Below are 25253 nucleotides of genomic sequence, written 5' to 3' on the forward strand. Positions count from 1 at the left end.
CTGCACAACATGGCAGTTGAGAAAGCTGTGCCACTCATCCTGGATCAAGATGATCAGGACCATCCACCCGTGGAGGACGAAGGGCTTGGCAATGGGGCTAGTGATGTGGAGGATGTGGAGCCGCAAGAGGACATCCGGAGTCGGCTCATACGTGACTTCTTTGCTTAGTGGTGAGTACCAGTGTCTGAGTGTGCACGCATTGGTCCTTGTGTGGCATGTGTTGCAATGTGTGTGTCCATCTGCATGTATGCCACGTGAGTCAGAGGTGTGTGTGGATGTGTCACTCGAGTGATGGTGCCAGTGATGAGTGTATTTCCGCAGTCATAATTGTGACCTAGCATGTTGTCATCCTTATATGTGTCGAGTACATGCACATGCAAGTGGTTGAGCTTTTTGTGGCTGACTTCTTGTGTGTCTCTCATCCCCAGGTACTTGCGCATGCCGTCTGCTGATTGCATTGTTGTGGCACTGCTATTCCTCATGGACACGTCATCGTGTGCTGACTCAGCGTTACACGCACGGACAAGTTTGGAAGTCTCCTTAGGGTAAGGGATGCATCAGGGGTGTATTGGGTGTGGCAGTTGTTTACGATGTGTGCACACTGCCAATGTCGATGTTTGGTTCCTCTGCAGACATGTCGCATCACCATGGGACACATGACATGTAGCAGGATTCACCTGAATAGATGGTCAGACTTGTTGACAGTCATCTGTAATGGGATAGTGGATTGTGATGAAGGCATCAATGTGTGTGACACTGCCCTCGGACACATACGGTTTGCATTGGCTTGACATGGTGTGGGACTTCCACATCAGAGGATCAATGGTGTATGGCAGCCTCTCCGTGAGCAGCAGGGGGTGTTTAGCTGTTACCCGACACTTGTGTGCCAGTTCCATGGATATCAAGCATTTGTGGTGCAGAAGGGGGGTGCCAGTGTTGGACCCACATGTTACTCCACATGACCTGTGTATGTGTACTCCGAGTTGCCTCTGCATTCCGGAATACATGACTAATAAAGGTGTCCCTATGCCTCCAAGGTCCCTCTTCTCAGTCAATGCTGGTGTGTTGCCACGGTGCATACGGCATGTCTGGCATGGTTCTCAGTGACAGTGGCTATGTGTCTATGTGTAGAGTAGCAAGATGCAAGCTGGTTGTCTGGGATTAGACTCTGTATTGTGCATGATGTCCATGACTGTGTGGGTATTGTGACATGTGCCATCCCCATGCATCCAACGTTGGCCAGGCCACCATTCTCTGCATCCACCTGACTCAAGCTTGCAGGACATGGTTCTGCCACCTGTCTACACATACCTGGGTGCCCCCCAGGACACTCCACATGATCCCTGACCTCTGCGCATGACTGTTGCTGTACTCAATATGTCTGTCGGCACGGTTGTGCGGCCACCCCCTCAGCTGGTTTGGCCCATCACGGGTGTGTATGGTGCTCCATGTCTGTCTTGCCTAATACATTGTGACCCATGTGTGTCCTGTGCCAGACTCAGGCCCCAGGGTATGGATGGTTGAAGTCATATGAGAACTCAGGCATGGTTAGACTTTACAAGACACATGTAATGTAATAATGCAAAATGTAGGCATCATCTCTTGATCGTGTAAGTTTTTATTTGTGTTGGGGTACGTGTTGGGGGGGGGGGTATGACAAGAGGGGCTTTCCGGGTGTGTGGAATCAAAAGTTCACTGGGGGAGTTGGTATCCTTGCCATTGGAAATCATCAGAGTCCATGCCATAGTGTTCGTCAACATTGGTCAGACAGTGACCAGCAAGTCCATGTGGCAGAGAATGTCATTTGCTGATGTGCTGCTGTTGGGCCAGTGGGCCAGGTGCCAGGCCAGGTGTCCTGGGAGATGGTGCTGTTGCGCCGACCCTCACGGTCTTTTCCGTGGACGACCCGCCCTCCTGCGGGAACCCTCAGAAGCAGGCCGTGACGATGCTTGGGATGCTCCGTCGGATGTATCCTCCTCCTCCTGATCCCTCCCTGTGGGTGGTGATGTTCTTCGCCTGGTGGCACAGGGAGGGTTGCCCATGTTGTCGGCTATCCGACAGAGTGAACGGTTAATTCCCGTGAGCACCGTCACGAGCTCAGCCTGTCTGTCCTCCATCCGTCCTTGGTGTCGCTGTTGACAGGCATGTTGCTCCGCATGTTGCTGGGCCTGCTGGGTCTTGATCTCCTCGAGGGTCCCCTTCATCTCGTTGAGGGTGGACACAACCTGGCTCATGCCCGTGGTGTCCTGCCGGTATGTGTCCAGGATGTTTCTTACATGGGAATATACCGGTTCCGCAGCCAACTGGTCAGGCTCGCGCCTCCGCCATCCTTCACTCCCACCACCCCTGCCCACTTGCGCCTAGCCTGCCTTGTGGGCACATCAGGTCTCCGGGACCCCTGAGGGGTGGCATTTGCGTTGTCGCCTGCCTCCTCCTGGGTGCCCGGTACACCATGTCCCTCCTGGTCAGCCTGGCTGCGTTGTGGTGGTGGGGCAGGGATCCTGGGTGTCTCCTGGGATGTGGCAGGAGTGGGGGTGGTGGTTGGCCCAGTTGTACCTGACGCAGGTGCTGCAGGTGGTTGGACACCAGAGGGGCCAGGTTGGTCGGGGTCGTCCACAGAGTGGTGAGAGTCGTCGCTGCCGGTGGGATCGTCATCCTGCAGAGACAGGTCCTGTGAGTCTTCCCCCCCAGTGTTGGGGGGTGATCCACGACGTTGACCTGTGTGTGAGAGAGACAATGTTATTTTTGTTCCATGCAACATCCATGTTTCATTCGTTTCAAAGTTGGCACATTTCCTCTGGGTATTTGGATATGTCTTGCATTCCACTCACAGTGCACTTGTGCATGGGTATGTCCCTTGGCCACAGCTTTTGAGACTTTACCTATGTGTGACACAGTCTTACTTGCTGCGTCAATTGTGACTGCAGTCAGCAGTGGAGTGAGCAGGTGTGGCGAGCCATGCATTGGCGCCTTCCGTGTTGCATTGTACGTGGGCAAATGGAGTTGTTCCACACACTTATATAATGCAGGTAGCTGGCGTTGTGCTCGTGCATAGGTTGACACATGGCCCAGTGTTTTGCCATGGAGAAGAGAGGGGGATTCAGGCACTGGCCACCCTTGTCTACATGCACGCAGTCCACCTGCTGACGAGCAGACATTCCCACACCACCCAAGGCTGAATTGGTCTCCCTGTGTCTCCCTTTCTCACTCCCTCTCTGTCCCCCTCTCCCTTCCTCCCTGTGTCAGCCTCCTCCCTCTGTCCGTCTCCCTGTGTCTCCCTCCCTCTCTCTCCCCCTCTCCCTCCCTCTGTGTGTCACCCTCTGTCACCTCAGCCCAGCTTCCTAGGCACACACTGTTTGCAGATCTTTGAATGGCCCTTGGCTTGTTCATGTGAGTTTGTTTCTGATCTCCAGGCACCCATTGGGTGTGGTGTCTGTGTCTGCGCTGCTGCTGTGGTGGTGTGTGCTGCCACTCTTTCACAGTGTTGGCTGTTCATTAGCTGCTGTCATGTGCAAAAAGTGCCTTCACCCCCATGTCTTCATGCAAGGCGTCCGCCATTTGCAGGCAAGTCTTTCCTGTGTGGGGACACACTGTTTGTCTGGCTGTGACCTAGGCCATATGGGCTGAGGGCATTGTTGTCTGCTTCTGAGTTGCACTATGTGATTTTTGAGGCCCACACTCCGGCCATCCGGTTTACCGGGTCTTGTGTTGGTGTTTTCTGTGGCATGTGACTTGGCATTGTCTAGCTGGGTGCATGGGGCATGGTGGCGCTAGTGGCATGTGCGTGTTTATGGAGTGTGGTTGAGTCATGCGATAGCTTTGGGGTGGTTGCGTGCATGATTGTGAGTTTGGTTGTGGATGACGTTCCCCCCATGTGAGGTGAGTTGTTTGTGTACTCACCAGGCTCTTGGAGTCCTTCTACTCCCTCCACTCCCACCACCGGCAGCATGGCCATCACCTTCTCCTCCCAGGGATTGTATTGTGCGCGTCTGCGGGGCGGCCCTCCTCCAGTGGTGTTGGCCTGGTTGTGGTCATCGGTCATTTTGCGGCGGACCGTCCTCCGCAGATCGTACCACCTGGCTTGGCATTCATGCCTGGTCCTTCTGGTGGTCCCAACAGCATTCACAGCATCGACAATCGTCTGCCACATGGCTGATTTTTCGGATATGCTGGTCCGTCTGACCAATGTTCCAAAGAGGTGTGGCTCGACTCTGATGATTTTGTCGACAAGGACCTCCAACTCTCGGCTAGTGAACTTTGGATTCTTGTTAGTGGGCATGGTGAGGGGTGTGGGTGTGGGTGTGGATGGTTGTGGGTGTGTGGGTGTGGTTGTGCAGGTGTGTGTGTGAATGTGATGAGGGGTGTTTGTGAAGGTGGTTGTGTGAAGGTGTGCAGTTGTAAGGTGTAGTGGAGGTTGTAGTATGGTGCAGTTGTTTCTCTGTGTGGTCTGGCAGCAGTGGGTCTGTTGCAAAGGATCATGGTTTGTGTGTGTTGGGCCTTTTTATTGGTCCATTGGTGGGTGTGGCTGTGTTTGAACTTTGGGTGGGTGTGTTATAAGGAGCAGTTGTGTTTTGGGCCTCTGTTTGGGAGTTTGGCAGTTGCAGGTCAGTGAATAGGTTGTATTTGTGCTTGTTGGACATGTTTTGTGGCTTAGTGCGATTCGAATGGAGTCTTCTTGTGTTGTTTTACTTTGTCCTGGTTGTGTACGTGTGTTTTTAGCGTCTGTACGGTGCGTACATCGGCCATTTTGTTGTACAGTGCTGTCCTTGTCTCTGGCTTGGTACGACTCGTACATGCGCGATATTGTGTGAGGGTGCTGGTGTTGGGGCCTGGGGTGCGCTCCGTACTTAGACTGGTGGGGTGTGTGTTCGCTCCGTACATACACGGGTGGGGGTACGGTCCGTACATACACTGTTGGGGTGGGGGTGCGCTCCATACATACGCGGGTGGGGGGTACGGTTCGTACATACACTGTTGGGGTGGGGGTACCCTCCATACATACGCGGGTGGGGGTACGGTCCGTACATCCACTGTTGGGGTGGGGGTACGCTCCATACATACGCGGGTGGGGGTACGGTCCGTACATACACTGTTGGGGTGGGGGTACGCTCCATACATACGCGGGTGGGGGTACGGTCCGTACATCCACTGTTGGGGTGGGGGTACGCTCCATACATACACGGGTGGGGGTTCGGCGCGTACATACGCGGGTGGGGGTACGGTTCGTACATACACTGGTGTACATACACGTGTGGGGGTACGGTCCATACATACACTGTTGGGGTGGGGGTACGCTCCATACATAAGCGGGTGGGGGTATGGTCCGTACATCCACTGTTGGGGTGGGGGTACTCTCCATACATACGCGGGTGGGGGTACGGTCCGTACATCCACTGTTGGGGTGGGGGTACGCTCCAGACATACGCAGGTGGGGGTACGGTCCGTACATACACTGTTGGGGTGGGGGTACGCTCCATACATACGCGGGTGGGGGTACGGTTCGTACATGCACAGGTGTACATACACGGGTGGGGGTACGGTCTGTACATACACTGTTGGGGTGGGGGTACGCTCCATACATACGCGGGTGGGGGTACGGTCCGTACATCCACTGTTGGGGTGGGGGTACGCTCCATACATACGCGGCTGGGGGTACGGTCCGTACATCCACTGTTGCGCGGTCGGACTTCACTTTTCACATTTGTACGGTAAATCGTCCGGGGACGTGTCGGACACATTTTCCGACCCGAGGACGTGTGGGGAATTATTCCCAATGCAAATCGTATGGACTTTTTCCCATGCGAATCGTACTTGGCAGTTTGTACGGCACTTGTACGATTCGTACGGTAAAAAGACCGGATACGAGTCGTACGGGGAAATTTTTTCCAGGATCCGAATCGGCACCTATATGTTTATGAGTAAAACAAGACCAAAACGAAAACCAGAGTTATAAACTTTTACAGAAAGAATACATCAAAAAGTAGTGCTTAGAAACATTCAGTGCTTAGGGGTGACTTAAGGTCGCGCTGGAACTGGTTAAATCCAAAGTTCAGGCTGACTGCGATGGAGGGCAGTTCGGCTACAGGACTCATGCAGATCCAGCTGAAAAATACCCTGGATGGAGCATGCATCAACGTTGAAGACTCAATGTGTCCGGTTCCGACCGGCGCAGGTGATGAAGGCTCCATCGTCGAACCCCTTTACATTTCAGGCACTGCATTGTCGTCGATCCATGATGTCCATCATTGTCAAGCCGGGCAAGCTGGGAAAGCGCATCAAAAGAACTCTTTGATGGCCCTGAAACGTCAGTACAGGGGGCAAGCCAGCAAGCCCTTGGAGTCACTCAAGGGCAGGGCATAGATCAGCAGGCAGTCAGAGTTCTCCACAGGTCCAGTAGTATACTGTCTTGGCTCAGTCCCAGTTAAAAAGCGCAACTGGGTATAAGTACTTATACCCAGTTGCGCTTTTCAACTTGGACTGACTTCAAAGAAGGGCCTTTGAAGTGCTCACATGTCCTTCCTTCCCAGCCCTGGCTCCAGTCTATTAGTAGGAGAGTAATCAGCCCTTTGTGTGGGAAACAAGTGTCAGCTCCCCCTCCTCCTGCCTGCCAAGTAAGAACTATCAGAATGCAGAAGAATGCTGATGTGTTCTCTGTCACACCAGCCCTTCCGTGGTTTGTGTTTATCTAGAGCGAATGCATAAAGTGTAGATGTCACCCCCCCAGATGTGTTAAAGACAGGCTTCAGGGACACAGAGCAGAGTAATGCCAACTTTCTAAAAATGGGATTTCAAAAATAGTAATTTTAAATCCAACTTTACTATTCAAGAGGATTTATCATTATGATTCCAAAGATATAAAACATGATGCAGCTACTCCTTTCTGATCAGGTATTACAGCTTAAAAATGTTTTAGGGTATTCCCAATGCTAACCTAGGAGAGGAGTAGGCCTCACAGTAGTGAAAAACAAATGTGTATGTTTGTCACTACTAAGACATGCAAAAGGTAACAGTACCTGACCTATCTTTTACTTACACAGCACCCTGCCCAAAGGGCTACCTACGACCTACATTAGGGGTGAAATATGTGGAATAAAAGGGGTGTTTAAGGCTTGGCAAGTAGTTTTAAGTGCCAAGTCAAAGTGCCGGTAAACTGCACACCATGCCCTGTAATGTCAGGCCAGGGAGATGTTTAAAAGGCTACTTGTGTGAGTGGTACAATCAGTGCTGCACGCCCACTAGTAGCATTTATGTTACAAGGCCTGGGATACATGGTATACCATTCACAAGGGACTTACATGTAAATTAAATACCCAAGTCATGTATGCACCAATGCAGCATGTTTAGGGAGAAGTACATGCACTTTAGCACTGGTTAACAGTGGTAAAGGGATCAGAGTCCAACGGCCAACAAAAAGATACAGCAAAAAGAGGAGGTAAGCAGGCAAAATGTTTGGGGGAACACCACCCTAAGGATGACAGGTCTAACAATGGCTAACAAACATTCAGAACCAGATTTCCACTAGTAAAACTTAAATATGCCTTTCCAGGGGCCCCAATATCCTTAAGAAGACACTGGGCAATGAGAGATATCGGTAGGCAGAACAAGGGAGAGGGGTTGAGTTACAAAAATAGACAGAGATCAGATAGATAGAAAGATCACTTTCCAAGAGGTTCCTTTAGAATGCTTGGGCCCTTGACCACTTTGCCTATGCCTCGAAATGTATCTGGTTAAATCTTCAACTGTAAAACCATAAGACTCTACGTGATTGTCTTTTAGGTATTCATACTTATTTTATTGCTTAAGATGGGCCTTTTTAGGAGTAGACTTAATGATATTTCAACAGAATGTATGGCAAACCACTGGAGCTGTAACAAGAAGGCAATTGAATTAGGTTAAATGGTTTTAGGCTTTGTGGAAGGCGAGGAAGAGTTTCCATGTTGAGATCATTTTATGGAATTTTGCTATGTCATACACAATCATTTTTAATTATCTCTAACCCACACATGGGTATCAAAGATACATGCAATTAGTTTAATTCTGTATTTTTCACAGCATGTATTTCTGTGATAGCCAGAGGTGTGTTGACTTGGGTATATTGATATGTGTGTATTTCGAACAGTATTTGTGTGTCTGTGTGTCCTTTCTCTCTGCCTGGAGTAATGAATTACAAGGGTCAAAAAGCAGCTAAATATTATTGTTGCTGCTGTGTCATCTGTCATAGAAGTTTGAGGGTGGATGAAAGGTGAATGCTTCGCTCCCTAAAGTAAAAACAGCTATAGTCATATTCACACTTGTACTTTGGTCTGCTGTTCTTTCCTTATGTAAACTTAGCATGGCTGGCCCGCCAAACTTCCCCCTCAAACAGCATGACGATTAGTGCTACATGCTCTTCTTTTGGAACTCAGTTTATAGTGGTGTCGTATGGTGCCATCTCAGTATTCAGCATGGCAGTGAACATCAATTGGGTGGTATTCCTTTTTTTTTATAATGCACATTTTATTGATTTTAGGAAACAAAGAATATAATGCACATTGTAATGTAATCGATTCATAGGACCCAGTCAGTCAAAGACAATATCTCTTTTGCATAAATCTCAAAATAATTCTACCACCCCTTCTATATTTTGTTATATTTGTGTGCACAACCCCTGTCTTTATAAATACACATGGATATTGGTCAATGGTTTTCAGCCAGTCAACGAAAGAGAGGGCTGGTCTTGAGTTCCAGAACCTGTCAATAACTTGTTTAGCTATAACAGTGTCAGTACCCCCAGGGTATGTGCTACCCTACTGCTTCCCAGTTTCTCTAGCAGGCGAAACAGAGCAAAACGGGCCCACCCAACACCTTAGCTAGTGTGGGAAACACCTGTCTCCAATATTGAGCGATCCAAGTGCGAGCTCGCTGGATGGAAGAAACAGGTTCACCCACTTGGAGTTCCACTGCGACCGGTCATCTACGTCAGTGGAGAGAAAGTATCCAAACTCATGGAGCTCTCATCGGAATCGCCCTGTGGTCTAGTCCCACTGGAAGTAAAGGACCTCCATTTCAGAGACTAAGTCCCAATACGAAAATCTTGAACTGTTGAAGGCAATTAAAGTATTCCAGATTGACAGTTAGATCTCAGCGGGCATGAAATTTAGATTCCATCCAATCTAAGCTTTTCTTACCTAAACCAAGGACTTCAGAGGGATCTCACCCAACAATTATCCAACTTTGCATCGACTTACCCAGACACAGTCTACTGCCTTGCTCTGCTTGAAGACATTTTCTTCCTCTCTTGCTACCCTTATTGGATTTGGGTGTACTGGAAAGGGAAGCTTTGGTTTTGGCTCCACCTCAGAGAGCAAAGACTGGCATAATAAAATACACACATAAAGTGAAACAGTTGATTTTTTATCTGGATTTGTGGGCCTTTGAATGGTGTGTATTTTCCAAGGCCAGGGGGTTCCAAACTGACCACTCATTAATATAACATGTGTGTTTGTAAAGCACACGTTCACCTCAACGGGGTCTCTTGGCGCTGAATAACAGATGTTTATTGTTACCCAACTCAATGGTACTCATTTTATCGACCTCAGATGGATGATAGGCTAAGTGAACCCACCCGGATTTGAACCTGTGACCATGGATGCATTAGTCCACTGAGCCACCAGACCCGGATGGTACTCAAAGAGGCTGGTGCTCAGAGAGAGCAGTACTAGGAAGAGGGTCAGACTCTCTAACTCCGGGCAGAACCCTTAAAGAATCAAAAGGCATGGGAAATACTATTAGTAACTCAATGTTTCTAGCTCCTAGGTTTCAAATCTGCAAAAGATTCTTCTTCAGTCAGCTATAGTAAAACTAAACCATATCCATCTAAAAAGTAATAGAAGTCCATAAAACAGTATGCATGAGGTAACACTCATTTCAGTAGATCGACAAAAGGAGGAAACATAAATATGAAACGTGAAAACTAAAAGCAAGTTTGACAAAGTGTAGAAAAAGAGGAAATATTCACTTCTTTTGATGCATTCATTTGACTTGCCTGCTGCAATGTGGAACAAGAAAAATGTGCAGGTTTTGAAAAAATAAACAGGCAAGTATCACATTTTTACTATGGTTCTGATTATGATCCTGGTGTGCCAGCTCGCTGTGTCAGCAGTCAGGATAACGCCACCAAGCAGGCAGCATCCCAGCCGCCGCATTATGACATCACTGTGGTGGCAGTGCAGTCATGGTGGCTTCATGCTGCACCTCTAGGAAAGCCAATGCCGGCCATGCTGCAATGCCTCCGGGCAGTCAGGGGCACTGTTTCCCCACAGCACGGTCTGCTTGAGAAACAGTGCTTGCAACTGTGTCGATGGCATGGGAGCACACATAGTTGCCACCTGTCAACATTTCTTCAGGGCACACTCACCTTGAAGGCATGTTTGTACCCCAAAATCTGCCTTTTTGCTGACCTATTAATGACAGTGTCCCCACCAGGAAAAGGTTGGCAGAAAAGCATGTCATTATACTGACGGCGGTACCAATGCCAGCACCGCCACCATTGACCTCCGCTATCCCCTTTCCCTGCCGCAGGAGCACAGCTCTTGGCAGAGGTGGTGGTTTGGAGGCAGTCTGATGGCGGACTCACTGCCCACATTATAATCCGGCGGTCAGACCGCCAGGTATGCAGGTGGTTGGTCCGCCAAAAAGCGACAGCGGTCCCAGGGTTACCAAAGTTAAAATCAGGCCCTACGTGTTTCACTATTCTGTCTTGCAGTGCAATTACCTATATTAGAGATAGAGGGCCTGATTCACAGAACTAATCTGAGACATAATCCTAAATTTACTACTTTTGGTATTCACAGAAGACATTTAGTAGGAGTAAAGTTAGGATTTTGTCTTAAGTTTGATTTAAGACAAACTTAAGACAGACTTAAGACAGACTTAAGACAAAATCCTAACTTTACTACTACTAAATGCCTTCTGTGAATCGCAAAAGTAGTAAGTTTAGGATTTTGTCTCAGATTAGTTCTGTGAATCGGGCCCTGAGTGACATGAAAATTGTCCCTTTGTGAAGAAATATTCTTTGATAGAAAGGGAATCATTCCAGTGTAAATACTGCCTTGGTACGCATATTGGAAACATGAAGAGGCGCATTTTCTGCATCCCTCATGATTTTGCGCAGTCTGTTTGATGGTTGGGTGGGAGTCTTCAGCAATGGGTATGTAAAGTTCCATTCAGGTTCCTAATAAGTATCATGGGGTTGTTTTCTGGGCACAAGTCATAGGTTACACGGATAGACAGCATCCACCCACCATTTTCAAAGGGTGGATGTCCCACTGAAATACACTGAATTTATACCGGTGTAATCTCCAAGCAAAGGGACCCATTTATCCGCACCTGCATATTGTCTGCTTTTGTTGCATGCAGCAACATGCAGGTGGTGAGGGGGCTTTGCTATTTCAGATTCCAGCTGGGCCCAAAACAAAGGGGGATTTTCAGGGGCCATCATGCCTCCTTTTGTTAACGAGATTCCTGGCTGGAGCTATCGGGTACCTCACACCTAGATGCAAATGCAATGGAGGGGAAGCAAAGGCACACAGCTTTTTTATCACTTCACAAGCACAAGTACTTAAGATAGGCATAGCATTGACTTTGTCAAGTCCTTGTATATAGAATATATGCATGCACTATAAGAATGTCAGATGTGTTGGTCTGACCCAGTATTTACACAAATAACACATTACTGCTATTTTGTTTTACTTCTTTTAAAGTGCTTCTCCTCCCAATGCAAGGTATCAGAGTGCTTTAGATTACAGGTACACATTATACATTGACAATAAATCATACAAATGTGTAAGTCAATGTACAGGATGTGTTACATCGGAGAGTGAGGGTTACAAGGTATAGGAGTCATATGTCCTTTATAGATCAGTATGCTAAATTAGAAGTATTAAATTGTATTAACTCTGTGATAAAAGCAGTAAGCCACTTACCTAGCTACATAAAATAAAAATGTGTAATCTGCATGTTACTGATGTGCTTTGCAGAAGACACATTAACCTTCCATGCTACTTTGATTCAAACGAGTGACTACACAAAATACAGATCTCTTCATCAAATGCATTAACCTCCAGAGTTATCTTACCATTATTCTTATTTTAAGAAATTGGGTTACTGGTTGAGGAAGGTGAAACCCTTCTCAAGCAGGAACCACAATTATTCTCAGGATGAAGGCAGAACCAGCCCTATATTAACCTGTGCTCAATTCTCGGGTAGCTTGGCACAGGGCGGACAGGCCTAAGTCAGAGGCAATGTGTGAAGTATTTACGCAACACTTCAACAGTAACACAGTGCAAACAAACATGAGCCAACAATAGAGTAATACAAAATATATATATTAAGACCACAATTACAAAAATCCAATCAATAGAACCAGAGATATTCAATTTTTAAAGATTTTATTAAAAACAGAACCAAAAGGCATGGAGCACCAACTGTTGATATCTGGTCATGCCAGACTGGGACAAAGTTAAAAGTTCAGGCCAATCGCGATGGAGTGTGGGCCGGCTACAGGGACCCAGTTAGGCTCGCTGAACAAGATAGCTTCAGTCCTGGTTTGTGGAGGGGTGCAAGGACCCGTGTCTAAGATGCGCCGTACAGTCACCTCTGAGAAGTGGCAAGGCTGCGGGGTGAGGTTCTGTTGCATCATCGTCAGATATCCCGATGATAAGGGCTTGGAATGTGAAGTCCAGAGTCCGGGTTGCTTTGTGCAGACATGAGTTGGGTTGCTTTACGCAGTCGGGTGATGTGACGGTTGCAAGGAGCTGAGAGGCTGCAATGCTGAGTCTGGAATTGTCGTCAAGGCTGCCGTCAATGAGAGATGCGAGGGCCTGCGGCAAGGGTGCCTTGCGCAGTGGCGGTTCCAAATGTGATGTGAGCGTCGGCAGCGATGCAAGTCTTTGAGGCAGGTCCTATGCACACAGCTGCATAGACACATTTGTTCTGCCTGGGGTTGCACCACGCAGCAAAGGAGATGCATTGGTTTTGCGGGATCAACAAAGGCTGGCAAAGCACATAAAGCCCACTTACAAGGGTCTAGGACTGAGGGGTACCAATTGGCATGGTAGATTAACAGATGGCAGAGTCTTGGTGCAAGTGCAAGGTTGTTGGAGCCTTCTGTCCTTGAAGTTCAAGTCAGTAGGCCAGCCAACTAGCCCTTGGAGTCAATCTGGGGTTCTGGGTTCTAGAGTTGTAGGCCCAGTCCTTATCACAAGAGGGCAGCAGGTTAGCACAGCAGTGCAGCAGTTCCTTCAGAGCAGCAGTCCAACAGAATGGCAGTCCATATAGCAGCACACCAGTCCTTATTTCTGGCAGAGTATCCACAGGTCCAGAAATGTACTAAAGTGGAGGTGTCTGAGGTCCTGTATTTGTACCTAGTGGTGCCTTTGAAGGGGGGAGAAGCTTCTAGAGGTTTCACTTTGAAGTACCAAGGTGTCCTGCCTTCCGTGTCCTGGCTCCAGCCTAACTTAACTATAGGGGGTATGAAGCTCTTTGCGTGGAGACAGGACACAACTTATTCAGGTGTATGTGGGACTGTGCCCAGTTTCTCCCTCTCATCCTACCAGTGATGGCCCATCCTGGTACTGCAATTTAACACTCAAATTCACCATAAGTTAGAGGATTTTAAATTAGGATTCCACAGACATCAAACATGAACTGGGTACCTATTCCCATTTGCAAATCACACTTATAAATGTAATACAGCAAATTCAATGTTATCCTGAAGAAGAGGCAGGCCTTTTAGTAGTGAAAAACAAATTTAAGAATGTTTCACTACCAGGACATGTAAAACTTTAAAGTACATGTCCTACCTTTTAAATACACTGCCTACCCTAGGAATGACATCTGTATAAGAAGGGCAAACGATTGATGTTGCCAGGCCGACACAGCAGTTATATAACCATAAAGGGGAGTGAGAAGCTATATAAGCTGCAACCCTCAGTTTACCAGACTATTACAAATAACTACACTCAAGAGGGTTAACCTATGCATACTGTGATCTCTTCATATCAAGAGATCAGTAGTATAGTCCTTAGCATATCCCTAGAGAATTTGAGATCTACCTTCAGGTAAATTAGTGGATCCAAGAGAAGCCAGGATTGCACTAATTTAGCTGGGTGCAGATCCCTCCTTCTCTAGGAATATACTAAGGAACATGCAACTGATCTCTCGACCTGAAGTAAACATAGGTTAACCCTCTCAAGTGTAGTTATTCGACGTGGCCGTAAAACACTGCACACACAGGTTGCCATGGCAAGCCTGAGACATGTTTTAAAGGACGACTTAAGTGGGTGGCACATTCAGTTCTGCAGGCCAACTAGTAAAATGTAATTTACAGGCCCTCGGCACAGGGGTTGCCACTTTACTAGGGTCTTAAAAGTAAAGCGCATATGCCAATTGGGAAGAAGCCCACCGTATCATGTTTTAAGGGGAAAGCTGGTTAGCAGTGGTAAAGTGCCCAGAGACCTAAGGCCAGCAAAAACGATATCAGCAAAAATGGAGGAGGAAGGCAAGAACTTAGGGGAGGACTATCCTAAGGCTGACAGGTCCAACAGTCAGTCCCTGAGATTTACTGGGCACACAAAGATCCTACAGGAGGTGTCTTAACCCTATAAGATATTTTAAAATGCAGACTTTGTAGCCAATTAGGCAAAACAGATTTACTGCCACATTTCTCCTTGTTGCCAATTTCTTTGTAGCAGAGTTTAAAAATTTTTTTTTTTAATTTGACGCCCAGATTTTGCATCAGGGTTGTGTCACTTTTTTGGCACAACCCCAAAACGAAATCTAATTTGTTGAATCTCATAATGCGCTAATGTAGTTGTGAGAGACCTGCTAAACATATGTGTGTGGTCTTAAGATCTGATGTCACTTCTTGAGATATCATTTCTGGTGAGATCATGGGTTGTGTTGCCATTTATTATACTGTCACCTCCTGTGATGCCATGTGTGATGTCACGCGCAATGATGTCACTTGAATAGTGCCTGACTTGGTTAGTCCCCCAACTTCTTTTTTAAGGACTTGTGTCCTGGTTGTTTTAATCTGTACTTTCAGTGTTGATGGGACAGAGTAAGTTCACAGAACATGCTGACTGAATTTGGCTCTTTTATATAGTGGAAATTATATAACATTTTTATGTGGAAATAAATTGCTACTGTGCCCTCTTTGCGAGTAACTGGACATTGATTGCAATTAGGGTTATATTTATTGTAAAAATGTGAAAATGTATTGTAATTGTGTGTGTTTACTTTTAGTTTTTATTTGTACCTGACTATAACGTAGTCAATGCTGTAACATTGCGATCGAAGTATAGTATGTTTTTGGGAGCTAAGTGTTTGGAATACGCTTATTAAATTGATTAATTAATATTGGGTCCCTTTTTCCCAACAAATCTATCTTTGCATCTGTCTCTGCAACCTTAAAGTGTAGTTTGAAATAAAGCAGTGGGTTCAATTCTCGAATTACGACCGTGCACTTCGGTAAGTGAGAAATGGTATTAGCATGGCGAAATTTCCACCATTGTATGTTCTGGGGTAGAAACTTGAGCACTGCTTCCCTCATTCCGCTGCCTGCAGCTGAATAAACCTTTCCCAGGAATGATGGTTGGCTTTGTGAATGCCACTGATGGTTCGGGTGAGTAGTGAAAGGGGGCAGCATCCACCGTGTTGCCACAGAACGGCAGAAACAACCAGCTAGCCGAATTTACCTGTACTCTGTTCACATTCTTCATGGCCTACAGCCAGGCTCGTGGATTGTAACGCCGTGTACATGGCTTAACCATGTCAAGAGCTTCACAGGACTGTGGTGTAGAAAGATCACTCAGTACTGTCGCTCAGTTAGTCGCCTTGTTCAAGGAAATCTTCCAAGATTAGGTCAGTATAGATCACGGTCAGAATTCAATAACAGCAGTGGTTCATAAATGATGATAGTCATTCCCTGACAGACAAGAATATCATACTCAAAGCCAAAATCTAAGCCCAAGCCTGCACTCCAAAACTGCATACAATTCCATCTTCTAAAAACTAATGCTCCTCACAAGACCTCCTTTCAGCAGTGCACTTCAAGATGACTCTTTAAATCCATCTGTAGTTGAATATTTGCTATCTGATTAAGCGACAAAATAATACCTAATAAAGGCTCATACCAATTCATACATGTCAATATTATTCAAAGCAAGTACATCGCAAGCAAAACAGCATAGCTAAAATAAAACCAAAAAATCATTCAGAAAGGACATTCTCACAGGACATACGGCTATTAGCGCACTAAGAAATGCAGGCAATATCCCTCAATTTCACTTTAGCACAGCAGGTGCCATCATGAGTTTGTGATTCCCCGCCAAAGTTGCAGTTACCTGCTCCATGTAATGATGAAGAAACATCATGATTTCCGCTGGCAGAGCCACCATTTCCCACTGGTCCCCAGAACATAATGAGAATCACCCTGCACTATTCAGTGTATGGTGGCCCTCACCAGATTTCCTAGCCCATGACAGAGGGCCACCATACAAGGTATAGTGACCCCAACAGGAAAATCAATCAGGAGTCCTGATGAACAGGGAGAAATCTCCCAGCATGTGGGGCCAGTGACTATTTGTTTTTCAAAAACAATTATTCCTTAGGAAGAAATGCTGAGTGAGGTCTAAAATTGTTCTCTTAGCGCAGTGATCTACTGCATCTGCTCCACACATCAGTGTTTAACGTCATGTTCACAAGTTCAAATCCTGGCAGGTTCACTGAGCTATTTATCCTTCCAAGGCTGATACAATTTGCACCATTTGGTTTCTATAGCACAACTGTTACCCAAAAGGCATCCTGGATCTGAAGATAAAGACACTGTGAAAGGAGGATCAGTTCTGTAGAAGTTTTTTTTCTCCTAAAGTAGGATAGGGTGTGGGTAGTATATTTAGGAATGGAAGGTTTTAATGTTTGATCATTCTCCAGTTTGGCTGAATTAAAAAAATGGGACTTGTGTCAGATGAGGGAAGGCAGATCGTAAGGAAATGGGAGCACCACGCAGCAAAGGAGATGCATTGGTTTTGCGGGATCAACAAAGGCTGGCAAAGCACATAAAGCCCACTTACAAGGGTCTAGGACTGAGGGGTACCAATTGGCATGGTAGATTAACAGATGGCAGAGTCTTGGTGCAAGTGCAAGGTTGTTGGAGCCTTCTGTCCTTGAAGTTCAAGTCAGTAGGCCAGCCAACTAGCCCTTGGAGTCAATCTGGGGTTCTGGGTTCTAGAGTTGTAGGCCCAGTCCTTATCACAAGAGGGCAGCAGGTTAGCACAGCAGTGCAGCAGTTCCTTCAGAGCAGCAGTCCAACAGAATGGCAGTCCATATAGCAGCACACCAGTCCTTATTTCTGGCAGAGTATCCACAGGTCCAGAAATGTACTAAAGTGGAGGTGTCTGAGGTCCTGTATTTGTACCTAGTGGTGCCTTTGAAGGGGGGAGAAGCTTCTAGAGGTTTCACTTTGAAGTACCAAGGTGTCCTGCCTTCCGTGTCCTGGCTCCAGCCTAACTTAACTATAGGGGGTATGAAGCTCTTTGCGTGGAGACAGGACACAACTTATTCAGGTGTATGTGGGACTGTGCCCAGTTTCTCCCTCTCATCCTACCAGTGATGGCCCATCCTGGTACTGCAATTTAACACTCAAATTCACCATAAGTTAGAGGATTTTAAATTAGGATTCCACAGACATCAAACATGAACTGGGTACCTATTCCCATTTGCAAATCACACTTATAAATGTAATACAGCAAATTCAATGTTATCCTGAAGAAGAGGCAGGCCTTTTAGTAGTGAAAAACAAATTTAAGAATGTTTCACTACCAGGACATGTAAAACTTTAAAGTACATGTCCTACCTTTTAAATACACTGCCTACCCTAGGAATGACATCTGTATAAGAAGGGCAAACGATTGATGTTGCCAGGCCGACACAGCAGTTATATAACCATAAAGGGGAGTGAAAAGCTATATAAGCTGCAACCCTCAGTTTACCAGACTATTACAAATAACTACACTCAAGAGGGTTAACCTATGCATACTGTGATCTCTTCATATCAAGAGATCAGTAGTATAGTCCTTAGCATATCCCTAGAGAATTTGAGATCTACCTTCAGGTAAATTAGTGGATCCAAGAGAAGCCAGGATTGCACTAATTTAGCTGGGTGCAGATCCCTCATTCTCTAGGAATATACTAAGGAACATGCAACTGATCTCTCGACCTGAAGTAAACATAGGTTAACCCTCTCAAGTGTAGTTATTCGACGTGGCCGTAAAACACTGCACACACAGGTTGCCATGGCAAGCCTGAGACATGTTTTAAAGGACGACTTAAGTGGGTGGCACATTCAGTTCTGCAGGCCAACTAGTAAAATGTAATTTACAGGCCCTCGGCACAGGGGTTGCCACTTTACTAGGGTCTTAAAAGTAAAGCGCATATGCCAATTGGGAAGAAGCCCACCGTATCATGTTTTAAGGGGAAAGCTGGTTAGCAGTGGTAAAGTGCCCAGAGACCTAAGGCCAGAAAAAACGATATCAGCAAAAATGGAGGAGGAAGGCAAGAACTTAGGGGAGGACTATCCTAAGGCTGACAGGTCCAACAGTCAGTCCCTGAGATTTACTGGGCACACAAAGATCCTACAGGAGGTGTCTTAACCCTATAAGATATTTTAAAATGCAGACTTTGTAGCCAATTAAGCAAAACAGATTTACTGCCACATTTCTCCTTGTTGCCAATTTCTTTGTAGCAGAGTTTAAAATTTTTTTTTTTTAATTTGACGCCCAGATTTTGCATCAGGGTTGTGTCACTTTTTTGGCACAACCCCAAAACGAAATCTAATTTGTTGAATCTCATAATGCGCTAATGTAGTTGTGAGAGACCTGCTAAACATATGTGTGTGGTCTTAAGATCTGATGTCACTTCTTGAGATATCATTTCTGGTGAGATCATGGGTTGTGTTGCCATTTATTATACTGTCACCTCCTGTGATGCCATGTGTGATGTCACGCGCAATGATGTCACTTGAATAGTGCCTGACTTGGTTAGTCCCCCAACTTCTTTTTTAAGGACTTGTGTCCTGGTTGTTTTAATCTGTACTTTCAGTGTTGATGGGACAGAGTAAGTTCACAGAACATGCTGACTGAATTTGGCTCTTTTATATAGTGGAAATTATATAACATTTTTATGTGGAAATAAATTGCTACTGTGCCCTCTTTGCGAGTAACTGGACATTGATTGCAATTAGGGTTATATTTATTGTAAAAATGTGAAAATGTATTGTAATTGTGTGTGTTTACTTTTAGTTTTTATTTGTACCTGACTATAACGTAGTCAATGCTGTAACATTGCGATCGAAGTATAGTATGTTTTTGGGAGCTAAGTGTTTGGAATACGCTTATTAAATTGATTAATTAATATTGGGTCCCTTTTTCCCAACAAATCTATCTTTGCATCTGTCTCTGCAACCTTAAAGTGTAGTTTGAAATAAAGCAGTGGGTTCAATTCTCGAATTACGACCGTGCACTTCGGTAAGTGAGAAATGGTATTAGCATGGCGAAATTTCCACCATTGTATGTTCTGGGGTAGAAACTTGAGCACTGCTTCCCTCATTCCGCTGCCTGCAGCTGAATAAACCTTTCCCAGGAATGATGGTTGGCTTTGTGAATGCCACTGATGGTTCGGGTGAGTAGTGAAAGGGGGCAGCATCCACCGTGTTGCCACAGAACGGCAGAAACAACCAGCTAGCCGAATTTACCTGTACTCTGTTCACATTCTTCATGGCCTACAGCCAGGCTCGTGGATTGTAACGCCGTGTACATGGCTTAACCATGTCAAGAGCTTCACAGGACTGTGGTGTAGAAAGATCACTCAGTACTGTCGCTCAGTTAGTCGCCTTGTTCAAGGAAATCTTCCAAGATTAGGTCAGTATAGATCACGGTCAGAATTCAATAACAGCAGTGGTTCATAAATGATGATAGTCATTCCCTGACAGACAAGAATATCATACTCAAAGCCAAAATCTAAGCCCAAGCCTGCACTCCAAAACTGCATACAATTCCATCTTCTAAAAACTAATGCTCCTCACAAGACCTCCTTTCAGCAGTGCACTTCAAGATGACTCTTTAAATCCATCTGTAGTTGAATATTTGCTATCTGATTAAGCGACAAAATAATACCTAATAAAGGCTCATACCAATTCATACATGTCAATATTATTCAAAGCAAGTACATCGCAAGCAAAACAGCATAGCTAAAATAAAACCAAAAAATCATTCAGAAAGGACATTCTCACAGGACATACGGAAGCACTATTAGCGCACTAAGAAATGCAGGCAATATCCCTCAATTTCACTTTAGCACAGCAGGTGCCATCATGAGTTTGTGATTCCCCGCCAAAGTTGCAGTTACCTGCTCCATGTAATGATGAAGAAACATCATGATTTCCGCTGGCAGAGCCACCATTTCCCACTGGTCCCCAGAACATAATGAGAATCACCCTGCACTATTCAGTGTATGGTGGCCCTCACCAGATTTCCTAGCCCATGACAGAGGGCCACCATACAAGGTATAGTGACCCCAACAGGAAAATCAATCAGGAGTCCTGATGAACAGGGAGAAATCTCCCAGCATGTGGGGCCAGTGACTATTTGTTTTTCAAAAACAATTATTCCTTAGGAAGAAATGCTGAGTGAGGTCTAAAATTGTTCTCTTAGCGCAGTGATCTACTGCATCTGCTCCACACATCAGTGTTTAACGTCATGTTCACAAGTTCAAATCCTGGCAGGTTCACTGAGCTATTTATCCTTCCAAGGCTGATACAATTTGCACCATTTGGTTTCTATAGCACAACTGTTACCCAAAAGGCATCCTGGATCTGAAGATAAAGACACTGTGAAAGGAGGATCAGTTCTGTAGAAGTTTTTTTTCTCCTAAAGTAGGATAGGGTGTGGGTAGTATATTTAGGAATGGAAGGTTTTAATGTTTGATCATTCTCCAGTTTGGCTGAATTTAAAAAATGGGACTTGTGTCAGATGAGGGAAGGCAGATCGTAAGGAAATGGGAGGATGGTAAGGAAGAATCTTCCACCAAAGATATCTGAATAGTTGATTGCCTGGTGGAGTAGACAAAGAGCTTTTAAAATGCCAGTGTAGTTCCTTCAGCTATGCATAGACTGAGCAACGAGCAGGACGATTCAAGCAAAGGCAGATTACAGCACTATGCACCACTTGGAGGAGGTGTCAAATGTATCCCGTGATACCTAAATAAAGGGAATTCCCACAGAGGAGTTCAGATGCAATTAAAGATTGAACCACAGTTGTACGTTTTAATATTGAAAGCAAGAGAATAAACTTTCTGGGCATCTTGAAAAGCCAAAGCAAGAAGTCTGCTGAGGGAGAAAAGAAGAATGACTTCAAATGATTCAAAAAGGAAGCTAAGATTTCTTGTAAAAGCTATATGGGCATAAGTAGGACCAATTCTGCAGATCACCATAATGGCAACCAAACAGGTTGCTTCCTAAACAGAAGAGCTTCTTTTTTGTAACTTTAACTTTAAGATTGTCTGAGATAGATACAATGATTTGGTCTCATCCACATATGACATAATCTCAAAGATGAAGGATCGAATGAAAGTAGACAGAGGGGCTATGTAAATATTTAACAAGGGAGGACTAAATGAGAAGCCCTGTGGGACTCTATAATTTAAGAGCATGAGTGGTATGAAATGAAACAAACTGTGTTTGATTGGAGAAGAAGGAACACAGTGTAAGAAAATGTGCTATTGGTTGAGAAGGATATGGGTCCTTCTCAAGTAATACATCTGCAACCTTCCATCTCCTGGGAACCAAGTACCCCATTGTACTACTTCACCCTTTCAGGGTAGTGAGGCAAAGCAATCCAAGGCCTAAGCAGTAGAAGTGGTGTAGGCTAGTACACCTGCATGCAACAATGAAACAACCAATAATCACTGTCCAGTCAGTGCTTTTACTTATAAAAAGGAAGTGTATTTTATCACTCATGCACTACTTAATACTGCAACTGAATTCACAATATGTACATGATGGCAGGCAGACATATCTATTGTAACACCCTCCTTCAAACTAATAGTGACCTCTAAAGCCTATAACCACACTAACCCGCACATATATGAGAAACAGTGCAATGGGGTGCCTCTCGAGACCCACGCCTGTCACTCTTGGTGTCCCCCAGGGCTCAATCCTCTCCCCCTCCCTTTTCAACCTCTTCATGGAACCCCTTACTATCATCCTGAAACAAGCAGAGATCAAATACCACATCTATGCAGATGACACACAACTCTACTATAAAATCAAATCACCTAGTGACATTCTACATCTCAACGTCACACTGAATAAGATACAGTCTTGGTTTAACTCTAACCATTTAAAATTGAACCCCAGCAAAACAGAAGTTATCCTGTTCTCCCCCAAAAGGAACCACTTTCCAATTCAAGACTGGATCAATGACCTGAAGGTCCTGAATTGCTGGCTCCCTCTATCTAACTCGGCTAAATCCTTAGGTTTCACCCTGGACAAAAACTTGTCAATGAAGGATCACATCAAAAACTTAGCAAAAGGAGTGTTTTACACTCTAAAACACCTAAAAAAAATTAAACCATTCATTCCCTCGGATGATTTCAAGTAGGTTTTTCAATATCTGGTCCTCTCCAAACTCGCCTACGGAAATGCTATTCTCACGGGGACCCCAAAAACTCATCTCACCCTCCTCAGATCAGTACTAAACATGGCTGCACAGCTCATAAGAGACATCAAACGGTATGAACACATCACGCCTGCCCTCAAGTCCCTAAACAGGCTTCCCATCGAAGGAAGATACATCTACAAGACTGCCTGCATCACCCACAAAGCACTTCACTCACACTCTGCGGACTATTTAGACAACAAACTCACAAAAGCAGGAAGAACCAGACTGCTGAGAAGCTGGTTCACACTTCTCGTTCCTCCCAAAATAAAAAGGAAAACAACCCAGGCCCGCTCTTTCTCAGGAAATGCTCCTAGCATTTGGAACTCCCTCCCGAAGGACCTAAGATGCAACCTCTCCTTACCCGGCTTCAAAAGAGACCTGAAATGCCATCTCCTCAGCAAATACTGGAACTTATGAACAAACAAAACTTGGTTCAATTGGTCTCTCTTGTCATTGCAGTCTCCGTTGATTCCGTTGGCTGTTTTTCTTTTCTTTATGTTTGTCTCTATTTGTCTCGGATGTCTTTCGCTCTATGGACTCTAATTGTTTAGAACTAATCACAATTTCAGCAATCCACCCTCATGACCAAACGTTTTTCTATGTACAGATTTCTTGTTTACTCCTCTCGCGTGACCTATTTTTCCTGTGTATTTATGTTATGTATACTTGAACTGATGATTGTTGCACGTACTATGCTCAGTGACTGTTTAATGCCTTACTCTCGATTCTGTAAAGCGCTCTGATACCTCCGGGTCTAGCCAGCTCTATACAAAACCTTAAATAAAGTAATCAAAACGCAAACCTACTGGCTTTTTAGGGTGATCACCACATCAATGAAAGAAGAAATGTGTCATAATAAACCAATGCGACACCATTAAAATCACTAAGAATGCACCATTTAACAATTACATTCATTAAATCACGTAATCATTCACTGTTTTGCTCCTGGTTCAGCACTCAGGCCACCAGAAGTTGCCGCAGCTGCCTGGTCCCTTCCCTCCCGAACTTCAAAGAGCATCCTCTTCTGCAAGTGACTTCAGAGGTCAGGCTACTCGCCTTAGTTTCTGAGGGGTTGAGCTAGGCCTAATTACTAGCTAATGGCCCTATGGTGTTGAAGACGGGGCTCTGATCCTCCATATGGCCAGCTGAGTAATTAAGTTTGCCAAGTAGGATGATTCAAAGGCCAGAATCTAATTAGTAGACGAGTTAGAGAAAAATCATGAATCTTGAATTGCCCCAATGAGCACAGGAATTAATGGCAGATGTGTATTCAGTATCCTGATTGCAATATGATTGGCTTGCCACACTCATCTCTAGGCCTAACTACAGTAAAACTGTACTCTGGTGCAGATTTCACCAGTGACGGCTCCTCCACTAAGGCTGAGGAGCGTCCCCCATTAAACAAAAGGAAATATAACATGATAATAACTATTGTTATTATCATATTATTTTTCCTATATAATTCAGTGGCTCTTAGGCAGGGCTGGTGGAGTAGGGAGAGGAGTGGTTTTACCTCCTGAAGTGCTCAGGACTGCTTGGTCTGCCCTCTTGGGCCACCCCAAGCAGTCCTGCACACTTTGCATGTCCCCCACCAGGCTGCATTACACAGCCGGGTGAGGAACATGCAAACCCTCCCAGTCTCCGTCTCAACATTGATCCACAACGCTCATACCAATCACAATGCTGCATTGGGGAGGCTGGGAGGGCGGGTGCTTCCTGCTGGTAGCCGGGACTGTAGAAAGGAAGAGGGCGGAGAACGTTGGAGAGGCAGCGGCCGTTTCATCAGGTGTGTTTTTTTCTAATGTTTTCTTTTCTGTCCCGTTCCCACCCTACCCACCACCCAGGTCCGGTAGGTAGCCGCTACAGGTTTTCACCCATAACGAATAGTACAGTAACACACGATACATACTTCAGTGAAGCACTACGCTACAGATGAACATATTCAGACTGTCAATGCCTGCTTATATTATAAGTATTGTAAAATTCATGTAATTTGCTTTCACATAATTGCACAAAATTTCAGCAAGATTACGTGAAATTATGGAACAATAATCATCATAATTTCACCCTATATATTAATGCAAAATATATTCTAGCATAATAATTGATGCAAGGACGCATTTAAACATAAGTACTGCCAACAACAGCTGCTTACGTTCTGTTGTTCATGTGCATTTGCTGTAAATATTTACAGCTAATGGTGCATTCCTGTTAACTTTTTACAGCGAATGGAGCGTAATTACATACAGTGGCACAATTGCGTTAATTTCACATGACAAGTAAAGTAATGCTAAGTTCCTGAAACAACACAAATTACACCAGAGTAATTTAAATTGTACCTAGGCCTGCACAGGTCTGCCACAAACAACATAAATTCCCGGTTGCTACAGGCTACCAGTGCGCAGATACCGGACTGAGTTAGATCGTGGTCTTACATACTCATCCTGTTTACATGAGCACCCACATGTTTTCACATGTTTGCGGGCAACCTTCCCA

This window comes from Triturus cristatus, chromosome 1_1 (assembly GCF_964204655.1).
Source record: "Triturus cristatus chromosome 1_1, aTriCri1.1, whole genome shotgun sequence".
NCBI lineage: Eukaryota > Metazoa > Chordata > Amphibia > Caudata > Salamandridae > Triturus > Triturus cristatus.